The sequence below is a fragment of the Paroedura picta genome, chromosome 3 (assembly GCF_049243985.1).
Source record: "Paroedura picta isolate Pp20150507F chromosome 3, Ppicta_v3.0, whole genome shotgun sequence".
NCBI lineage: Eukaryota > Metazoa > Chordata > Lepidosauria > Squamata > Gekkonidae > Paroedura > Paroedura picta.
Window position 1 is genome coordinate 166,151,839 of NC_135371.1, and position 10,147 is coordinate 166,161,985.

Sequence of the window (10,147 nt, forward strand, 5' to 3'; positions counted from 1 at the left end):
CCCAAAGGAGTCTCAAAGCGGCTTACAGTCACCTGCTCTTTCCTCTCCCCACAACAGCTTAACCGATGGCACACCCCTGTTCCGGGTATGAGCTTTTGTGCGCGTGCACACATCTTCAGTGTGGTTTGCTTGCTTTCGGTCACATGCAGAGAAGCACGCGCCTATGATAAATGCCTTCCAAGATTCTCAAGCTGGTGCAGTTTGGGTCTTATAGAACAAGATTAAAAAAAACCCTGTGTGTGTGTGTGTGTGTATGGGAGATCAGATATAGCAGCTTCCTGAGTCAGACAGCGAGGAGAAGCCATCGGCCGGAACAAAGGAGAAAATCTTCTGAGTTGGAGGCTGTCATTTCCATTCTCGTGTGGAAATCTAAAGGAGAACTGGGAGTGGGGGAGCGAGTGGGAGGATTTCAATCCAAACCCATCCTGTTCCCAATCGGATCCCTCCGGGAGGGAAGCACCGCTCATCCCCAGACTGACTCAGGAAATCTTTGGCTGGTATGACGGCTGGTCTTTAAAGCATCCCTGGACTTTGGTTTCGTCTTGCTCAGGGGTAGTCAACCTGTGGTCCTCCAGATGTTCATGGACTGCAATTCCCATGGGCCCCTGCTAGCGAACGCTGGCAGGGGCTCACGGGAATTGTAGTCCATGAACATCTGGAGGACCACAGGTTGACTACCCCTGCTGATAGGGACTAAAATGCCAGCCTAGCTGACATTACTGTGTGCCTACGCGACTCTGGAAAACAATGGGGTTCACCCCTTTATGGGTGGATGGGGGCCTGGACCAGCATCCTTCAAAGGAGGTTTGTGTGTGGAAAAGTTGCCTCAGTTGCAGTTTGGATGAGAGACACTGTGGTGGAGCACTTAGAGCCGGGATTCTCAACCAGGGTGCCGGCCCAACTCTTCTTCCTCTACATAGAATCATAGAATCCTAGAGTTGGAAGGGACCTCCTGGGTCATCTAGTCCAACCCCCTGCACAATGCAGGACAGTCACCACCCTATCGCTCATCCCCTGTGACCTGCCACCACTTTGAGCCTTCACAGAATCAGCCTGTCCGTCAGATGGCTCTCCAGCCTCTCTTTAAAAATCTCCAAAGATTGAGAAATCACCACCTCCTGAGGAAGCCTGTTCCACTGAGGAACCGCTCTACCTGTCAGGAACTTCTTCCGGATGTTGAGATGGAATTTCTTTTGAATTAATTTCATCCCATTGGTTCTGCTCCGTCCCTCTGGAGCAAGGGAGAACAACTCTGCTCCATCCTCTACATCAGTGGTCCCCAACCTTTTTATCACCGGGGACCACTCAACGCCTTTTACTGAGGCCCGGTGGGGGGGGGGGTAGTTTACTCCTCTACTCTCAACCACTGCCCTAACGCTCTCTGATCACTATGGTGATGTTTTAACATCCCTTCAAAATAAGATACAGACACGCCACAACAATGAAGTGTGTTGTAAAGGGCTGGGGGGGATGAAGTAAAGGGCTGGGGGGGGAGAAGGCATCCTTCGGGGCCCACCTCCTTCGGGGCCCACCTCCAATTAGTCAAAGGACCACATGTGGTCCGCGGACAACAGGTTGGGGATTGCTACTCTACATGGCAGTCTTTTCAATACCTGAAGATGGTGATCAGATCCCCTCTCAGTTGCCTCCTCTCCATGTTACCAGCATGGAAAGGCTTGAGGGAAAGAAGGAGAGGACAAGAAAGAGAGAGGAAAGGCAGTCTCTTGGATAATGGATGAGCAAAGATCATTTCCCCATTTTCTTCATTTGTTCTCCTTAAGCAAACGAAGATGTTTTTTTTTTTTTTTTTTACAATTCCATCCCTTCCATCCCTAAGAGCCTTGTGGCACAGAGTGGTAAGGCAGCAGTCTGAAAGCTCTGCCCATGAGGCTGGGAGTTCAATCCCAGCAGCAGGCTCAAGGTTGACTCAGCCTTCCATCCTTCCGAGGTGGGTCAAATGAGTACCCAGCTTGCTGGGAGGTAAACGGTAATGACTGGGGAAGGCACTGGCAAACCACCCCGTATTGAGTCTGCCATGAAAACGCTGGACGGCGTCACCCCAAGGGTCAGACATGACCTGGTGCTTGCACAGGGGGTACCTTTATCTTTTCTCCCTTCCCCAACTGTTTGGTAAAACCAATGCCTAGCTCTGCTGCTCTGAGCTGAAATTCCTTACTGAAGCTGGAGGGGAGAAACAATAAGAAAACCAGGAAGGCTTCCATTATTTTAAGAATGGCTGGGAAGTAAACAGAGGTCCCCAAGGGAGGATGCCGGTCTCCTCTTTTGGAAGTGTGAAGGGACTGGCTTGAAATCAAGATCTTTCCAGAAAGCCTTGGTGTATTTCAGGCACTGCCTAAAGAGGCAAGAGCCAAATCGGATGTCGCCGCCTGTTTTTGAAAACAAATGTCATCTTAGACGTTTTAATCACATTGCAATATAGGCGTTTGTCCGGCTAATGAGAATCTACACCAGTAAAACCATTTCACATCAGTAATACAACTGGTTGGGCTCTATGATTCCATTTTGTGTAAAGTTTTCCTCCAGCTAGTAGGGGAAAGTTTGCCATGGATGACGGAAGTCTTCTTTGGCGGAAGGGAAACTTGGTGGGAGGGACACCCAGGATCCAAACCTTACTAGTAATACAAACCCTAAAACAGCAACGGAGCAATAAGATTTGTATCTTTTTGGCCAGCCTGGAGATTGAAATGGTATAACAGGATTCTTCTAAGTGATTTGGCTACACTAATCCTGAGCAAGAGTTGTCATGATACTTTATTTGCAAAGAATTTTTTCACTGTCAGATAGAGTTGCAGGCTCCATTTGGGAAAATACCTGGAAATTTTGTAGGTGGAGCCTGAGGAGGGTGGAGCTTGGGGAGGGATTTTGACGGGGTACAGTGGCATAGAGTAGTGGTTGGGAGTGGCGGCTTCTAATCTGGAGAACCGGGTTTGAGTCCTCCACATGCAGCCAGCTGAGTGTGCTGTTGTGCAGCTTCAGGCCAACACGGCTACTCACTTGAATCTATCTTTAATACAGTTAAGTAAGGCTTTTTGTTGTTGTTGTTGTTGTTGCCATCTCGTAGCAGTGTTTCATAACTCTGGAGAAACATATTGAACACTGAGAAATATATTACAGAGGAAATCGATGCAGCCTGTCGAGTGACTTAATGGACGTGCGAAGCAGGTTTATCGTTGCAAAGGTTTTATCTCATGCTGTGTCTGCACGCACTGCGCAGCGTGGCATGAAGTGTTTTGTGCATTACAAAGTGAGACCGAATCTGAGGCCGTGCCAGAGATTTGGATTTCACCGCGTGGGCCACCTTTACCCTCAGATTGCTTGAAGCAATGTAGAAATAAGGTCCTTGTGCAATTCCCCAACCAGAGGTTGGCCAAGCAGAGAGCTGCTGAAGCAAAGCTGCCTTTGTCAAGTGCTCTTAGGCTGCTAGGGGGGCCAAACTGTGGCTCTCCAGATGTCTATGGACTACAATTCCCACGAGCCCCCAGGGCTCGTGGGAATTGTAATGCATGGACATCAGGAGAGATGGGAATTGTAGTCATGGGAATTTTAGCCCATGGACATCTGGGGAGCTACAGTTTGGCCACCCCTGGGCTAGTCCCTCAGCCAGATCCCTAGTTTGGGATGCCAACTCTGATTGGGTATATCCTGGAGGCTATGGGTCAATGTCTGGGAAGATGGAGTTTGGGGAGTGGAGGAAGCTTGGCAAGAATTTTTTGAGAGCCAGCATGGTGTAGAGCAGGGGTAGTCAAACTGCGGCCCTCCAGATGTCCATGAACTACAATTCCCAGGAGCCCCCTGCCAGCATTCGCTGGCAGGGGGCTCCTGGGAATTGTAGTCCATGGACATCTGGAGGGCCGCAGTTTGACTACCCCTGGTGTAGAGGTTAAGAGCAGCCAGCTGGGGGACCTTGGGCTGGTCAGAGTTCTCTTAGAGCTGTTCTCACAGAGCAGTTTTCCCAGAGCTCTCTCAGCCCCACCTACCTCACAGGGGGGAGGAAGGGAAGGTAATTATAAGCTGCTTTGGGATTCCTTCAGGTGGTGAAAAGTGGAATATAAAAACCCAGCTCTTCTTCTTCTACTCCTCCTTCTCCAGGTGTGACTGAGGGTTGTGAGATGATGGACAGTATGGATAAACTATTATTGAGTAACTGGATGAAAGGGGCTTTGTAAATTGTGTTGAAGGTTGTTTTTGTATTTTAAAAAATTAATGTTTGGAGTATTGCTTTGTGGCAAATGAACTTTTGAGTCTTGTAATTTATAATTTTGAAGTTGATAATGTTGAGTTTTGTGGAGTTTTTGAAAGATTTGCATACAAAAAAGAATGGCATATGTTTTGAAAAATCAGCTTTAAATACATGGCATTTTGTAGAATGGTGACAATTTAATAAAAATATTTTTACTGTCAATATAATTTCCTCCTCTCCCCCTCCTCTTCTTGCCTTCAGAATTTCAATGTTGCCTGGATATTAAGGGAGACCACAGAGTCTGACCTCTGAACCCACCATTCCTCCAGGGCAGGGGTAGTCAAACTGCGGCAGGAGCTCATGGGAATTGTAGTCCATGGACATCTGGAGGGCTGCAGTTTAACTACCCCTGTTCCCGGGGAACTGAATTGATCTCAGCAATCCAGAGATGTTGTCATTCCAGGAGAACTCCAAGCCCCACCTTGAAGCGGGTAACCCTACTGGTAGATGCTTCACGACCGAAGAAGCTAATTGCAACTTACATTTGCAGTTCCATCACTAATTCATGCATCTTTGAGGGTGATTCCCCCCCCCCACACACACACACACTGCAAACTAACTAGGTCAGCGGGATGCAGAGATTCCTTCTGACACATCAGGCTGGATAGATGAGTGTTCCTGAGCCAGGAATAGCAAAGCAAAGCAAAGAAAGAGGAGAAAGCAGATGATTTCTTTCAGCCCATGCTTCTCCTGTATCTCCTCTAGCTGCTTCTTCTTCTTCTTCTTCTTCTTCTTCTTCTTCTTCTTCTTCTTCTTCTTCTTCTTCTTCTTCTTCTTCTTCTTCTTCTTCTTATTATTATTATTATTATTATTATTATTATTATTATTATTATTATTCTATTCTTGGTGTAGTGATTAGGAGTGCAGACTTCTAATCTGGCGAGCCAGGTTTGATTCCCTGCTCCCGTACATGCAGCCAGCTGGGTGACCTTGGGCTCACCTCAGCACTGATAAAGCTGTTCTGACCAACCAGTAATATCAGGGCTCTCTCGGCCTCACCCACCTCACAGGGTGTCTATTGCGGGGAAAGGGATGGCGAATGTAAGCCGCTTTGAGGCTCCTTCGGGTAGAGAAAAGTGGCATACAAGACCTGACTCTTCTTCAGTAATATCAGGGCTCTTTTAGCCTCACCTCCCTCACAGGGTGTCTGTTGTGGGGAGAGGGAAGGGAAGGCGATTGTAAGCTGCTTTGAGACTCCTTCGGATAAAGAAAAGAGGCATATAAGAACCAACTCTTCTTCTTCTTCTTCAGTAATATCAGGGCTCTCTCAGCCTCACCTCCCTCACAGGGTGCCTGTTGTGGGGAGAGGAAAGGGAAGGCGACTATAAGCCGCTTTGAGCCTTCTTCGGGTAGAGAAAAGCAGCATATAAGAACCAACTCTTCTTCTTTTTCTTCTTTTTCTTCTTCTTCTTCTTTTTACTGCTCCCAATTGCTTTCACTCCCATAAGGTTCCATTTCATAGCGCTAAATCTACATTTGAATTCTTATTCAGCAGCTTCTGGTAGGTATTGAATGACAATATCTCTGGCAGCGCTTTCTCAATGCCGAAAGTAATTCTTGCCCGTTATCCAAGGGTGCCTTACAATTTCCCCGCGAGCTAAGCTGGTATTATTCCTCTTAATGAGATGGACAGTGGGACGGGAGCCAAAGCGGAGAAAGGGGGGCTACTTAATGAATTCCTCGCTGTGGTTAAATCATCAGCCACTAAATCCTCAAGGCCCTAATTTACAGCTTATTCTCAGGCGGCACAATCCTCATGTATATTTACTCAAGGATTTTAAACAGCCACACAAATTCCATTCATCAAACAGGAATTACGGACCCCCCTCGATTTGCCTTGGGGTCATGCAGGGAAGGGAGAGATGGTTTAACTCTTTGGTGTCTGCTCAGTTTCACTCCAAAAACGCTAACGAGAGAGCTGTTGTTAAAAACAACAACAACAGAGTGAAAACTGCAGTGCTAAGACCTTTCTCCCTTCTTTGCGTTACCCAGGGCAAATGCAGGCTGCAGGAGCCTGTGCTCTGAATTTTGTGAATGTGTTTTTTTCTTGGCTGAGCCCTCACAGAGCTCTCTGGGGCTTAATGCCAGGTCAAAATGCCTGTGATTTGTGGATCTGATGCCTCTGCATGGAAGTTTCACTCCAAACCTGCCTTGCCATGATTTTCTTTGAGGGTCGGTGGGTGGGAAATTGCAAGGACGTTTTGCAAACCGTGTAGATGGGAAACAGTGTGCTTTTGAACGTCCAACCCACTTGGTGCCTTTTTCTTTACATTAGCTGTTCACATCCGCCATGTTCCTCGTTGTTCCACTACAGAGCTTTTCCAGGCATTTCTAAAAAATAAGAAATAAAATAAGGATGAGAAGCCATGTTAGCCCACGTGTAGCTGTGGGGAAGGCCCTGGCAAACCACCCCGTATTGAGTCTGCCATGAAAACGCTGGAGGGCGTCACCCCAAGGGTCAGACATGACCCGGTGCTTGCACAGGGGATACCTTTACCCAGGGGTAGTCAAACTGCAGCCCTCCAGATGTCCATGGACTACAATTCCCAGGAGCCCCTGCCAGCGAATGCTGGCAGGGGCTCCTGGGAATTGTAGTCCATGGACATCTGGAGGGCCGCAGTTTGACTACCCCTGCCTTTACCTTTTAGCTGTAGAAAACAGCAAGAGGCCAGGAGCACCTTAAAGGCTAACACAATTTATGGCAGGGGAGGACCTTTCGTGAATCCCTGCTCACTTCTTCAGATACAGTTAGAAATCAGGGTCCATCTGTCATTATACCTTGGAGTCAGATCAAGATGAGTTGCCACGTTTGTCTGCAGCTGCAGAAAAGACCAAGAGTCCCAACAGGGGAAAGAGGTGTCACTCTGAGTGCTCTTAAAGAGGGGAAAATTGGGGAGGAGAGAGACTATAGCCCTGACTGATAGGGAGAAGGTACATTGCACAGTCCCTGGAAGCACAGGGTCTATAGCACGTGCTACATGTGCCACATGGATAAACAGGCCCTGGGCTGGAGCAGGGCAGAAAATCAACTGTCTGTGTAGAGGATCCTTTGAGGCTTCAATGAAAGCCACATGGGCATTATATGGATGCAGCCTACATTCCCACTGACCTCATATTCCTAGCCGTGGTTGCCTGAGTCCATTTAAGAGTTTGCAGGGCCTGAACAAAGCACAACTGTAGCGGGATCAGCCAATCAGGGGGCACAGGGGAAAGGAATGTCACTCCGAGTGTCCTTAAGGAGCTCCATCAACCAAGCTCGCTTTATTAAAAGGGCCTTGCCAAGAGGGTGTTGAAAGGAGCGGAGGAGGAGGGGGCCTCTGATTCATCTGCCGCTGTCTTGTTTGTGGCCCATGCAAGAGGCAGAGGCAGTGGAGGCAAGAGAAGCACGGAGGAAGGAGCAGTGAGGAAGGAGCACGGAGGAAGGAGCAGTGGCAGCAGTGAGGAGGCAGCGGGTGAAAAATGGAGCAGGCTCGGATGGAGGAGGATGAAGCAGTTTTCGTCTTCTGCCTGCTGTGGTGCAGAGAGCATGCGTGTGCAGGTGCACTCTTAGTTCCCACTGGGCCTTGTGGCTCTGCCTTCTTAGGGCTACACCAGAATAATGCAGCCACCTTCCTTCCTGCCCCAGAAGAAGAAGAAGAAGAAGAAGAAGAAGAAGAAGAAGAAGAAGAAAAGTTGGTTCTTTTATGCTACTTTTCCCTACCTGAAGGAGGCTCAAAGTGGCTTACAGTTGCCTTCCCTTTCCTCTCCCCAGAACAGACACCCTGTGAGGTGGGTGAGGCTGAGAGAGCCCTGATATTCCTGCTCGGTCAGAACAGCTTTATCAGTGCCATGGCGAGCCCAAGGTCACCCAGCTGGCTGCATGTGGGGGAGCGCAGAATCGAACCCAGCATGCCCAATTAGAAGTCCACACTCCTAACCACTACACCAAACTGGAGAGAGGCCCAACTCACTGTTCTAATTGTTGTCTGCGGCCATTTTTCTGTTCGGGCAGCAAGCAGGGAGGAAGTGTGTCCAGAGGAACAGGAAGCGTCTGATGGAGCCAATCAGGACACTGGGAGAAATTATTTGAGAATCATCTGGACGTTCCTGTTATTTATTTGCTTGTTGATTTTTATCCCGCCACTCCTCAAAGGCTTGTGGCGGGTTATAGAGTATAAATACATAAAACCCCAATAAACACCCGTAAAAATTTATAAAATCACATAATCTACAAGCCCGAGATGTAATGCGACGATAAAAGCGCCCCCCACTACCTCTGGGGTAGACATAGGGGGATGCCATAAACCGCCAAGGATGGTTCCAAAGGGGGGTCAGACCTTCCTTGGTGCTCTGGCCTCAACCATGGACATGGCGGAAGAGCTCCGTCTTGCAGGCCCTGCGGAATGCCAATAGCTCTTACTGGAGCTCATTCCACCATGTCGGGGCCAGGTCCGAAAAGGCCCTGGCCCTGGTTGAGGCCAAGATCGCCTCCCTCGGGCCGGACACGACACTGTTCCACGAAACGGCAGTGAGAGTCCAGGTGGCCAAGAACATTAGGGGGGGTTCCCATTTGCCAATCATCCAGGGGAGAAAAATAAAAAAGTTCTACTGACTTACAGGAAGTTCTGACCATATTGTTCCTGGCAGTTCCTAGAGTGACCTAGAATTGCCAAGGATAGCTGTAGAAATCACCGTAAACTCTATGGTAAGATTACCACAGAGCTCCTATATAGGGTGGCCAACTCTTGAGTTGGGAAATTCCTGAAGTTTTGGGAAGAGCCTCAGGAGTACAGGATTCAGGGAGGAGAGGGACCTCCGTTGAGTATAATGATGTACAATCCACTGTCGAGTGGAGCCATCTTCTCCAGGGGAATGGACCTTGTTCACCTGTTGATCAACTGCAACAGCAGAAAAGAAGAAGAAGATGAGTTGGTTCTTATATGCCGCTTTTCCCTACCCGAAGGAGGCTCAAAGCGGCTTACAGTCGTCTCCCCATTCCTCTCCCCACAACAGACACCCTGTGGGGTGGGTGAGGCTGAGAGAGCCCTGATATCACTGCTTGGTCAGAACAGTTTTCTCAGTGCTGTGGTGAGCCCAAGGTCACCCAGCTGGCTGCATGTGGAGGAGCGGGGAATCGAACCCAGCATGCCAGATTAGAAGTCAGCACTCCTAACCACTACACCAAACCCATCTTCTTCTCAGCCTCACCTACCTCACGTGGTGTCATCTGGAGGTTGGCATCCCTACTGCTAGAGCTATCTAGCTCTACGGCAAGCAATCTGGTCCAGAGTAATTGCTTGCAATGAAATGCTGGATTAGATGGACCCCTGATTTGACGCAGGAGGGCTCTTTGGGGGTGTTCGCCCACCATCTTAACTGGCAGTTGCAAGAAGGCAGAAATGTTCTGCAAATGCATTGCCACGCTCACCAACCCTTGCATTGCAGGGCTTCCCAGCCGAAGGACTTTCCGAAATGAGATTCTAACGAATCAATGGAGCCGAATCCCCTCTCAAAGAATCTAGGCTAAACATCTGGGGCGGGCAGTGCCAGCGTGTCCCACTTTTCGCAAATGGCTTCTTCGGTGTGCTTCTCATCCATAATTGAAAATCCCTCTGCTGGGTCTGTTCAGGACCCGGTGACGTTGGGACAGCCAGTGGCACTGTGGCGGGAATGCAACGCACAGTGGCTTTTAGCAGCAGGCTCAAATATTGCTTGGATCGGGGACACTTTGCAGAGTGCGATGGCACGCTCGGGTGGGAATGGCAGCGTGCCGAAATGGATGGGGAGTCTGAAGACAGGAGAGCCAAGTTGGTGTAGTGGTTAGGAAGGTGGACTTCTAAGCTGGAGAGCCAGGTTGGATTCCCTGCTCCTCCCCCCGCATGCAGCCAGCTGGGTGACCTTGGACTC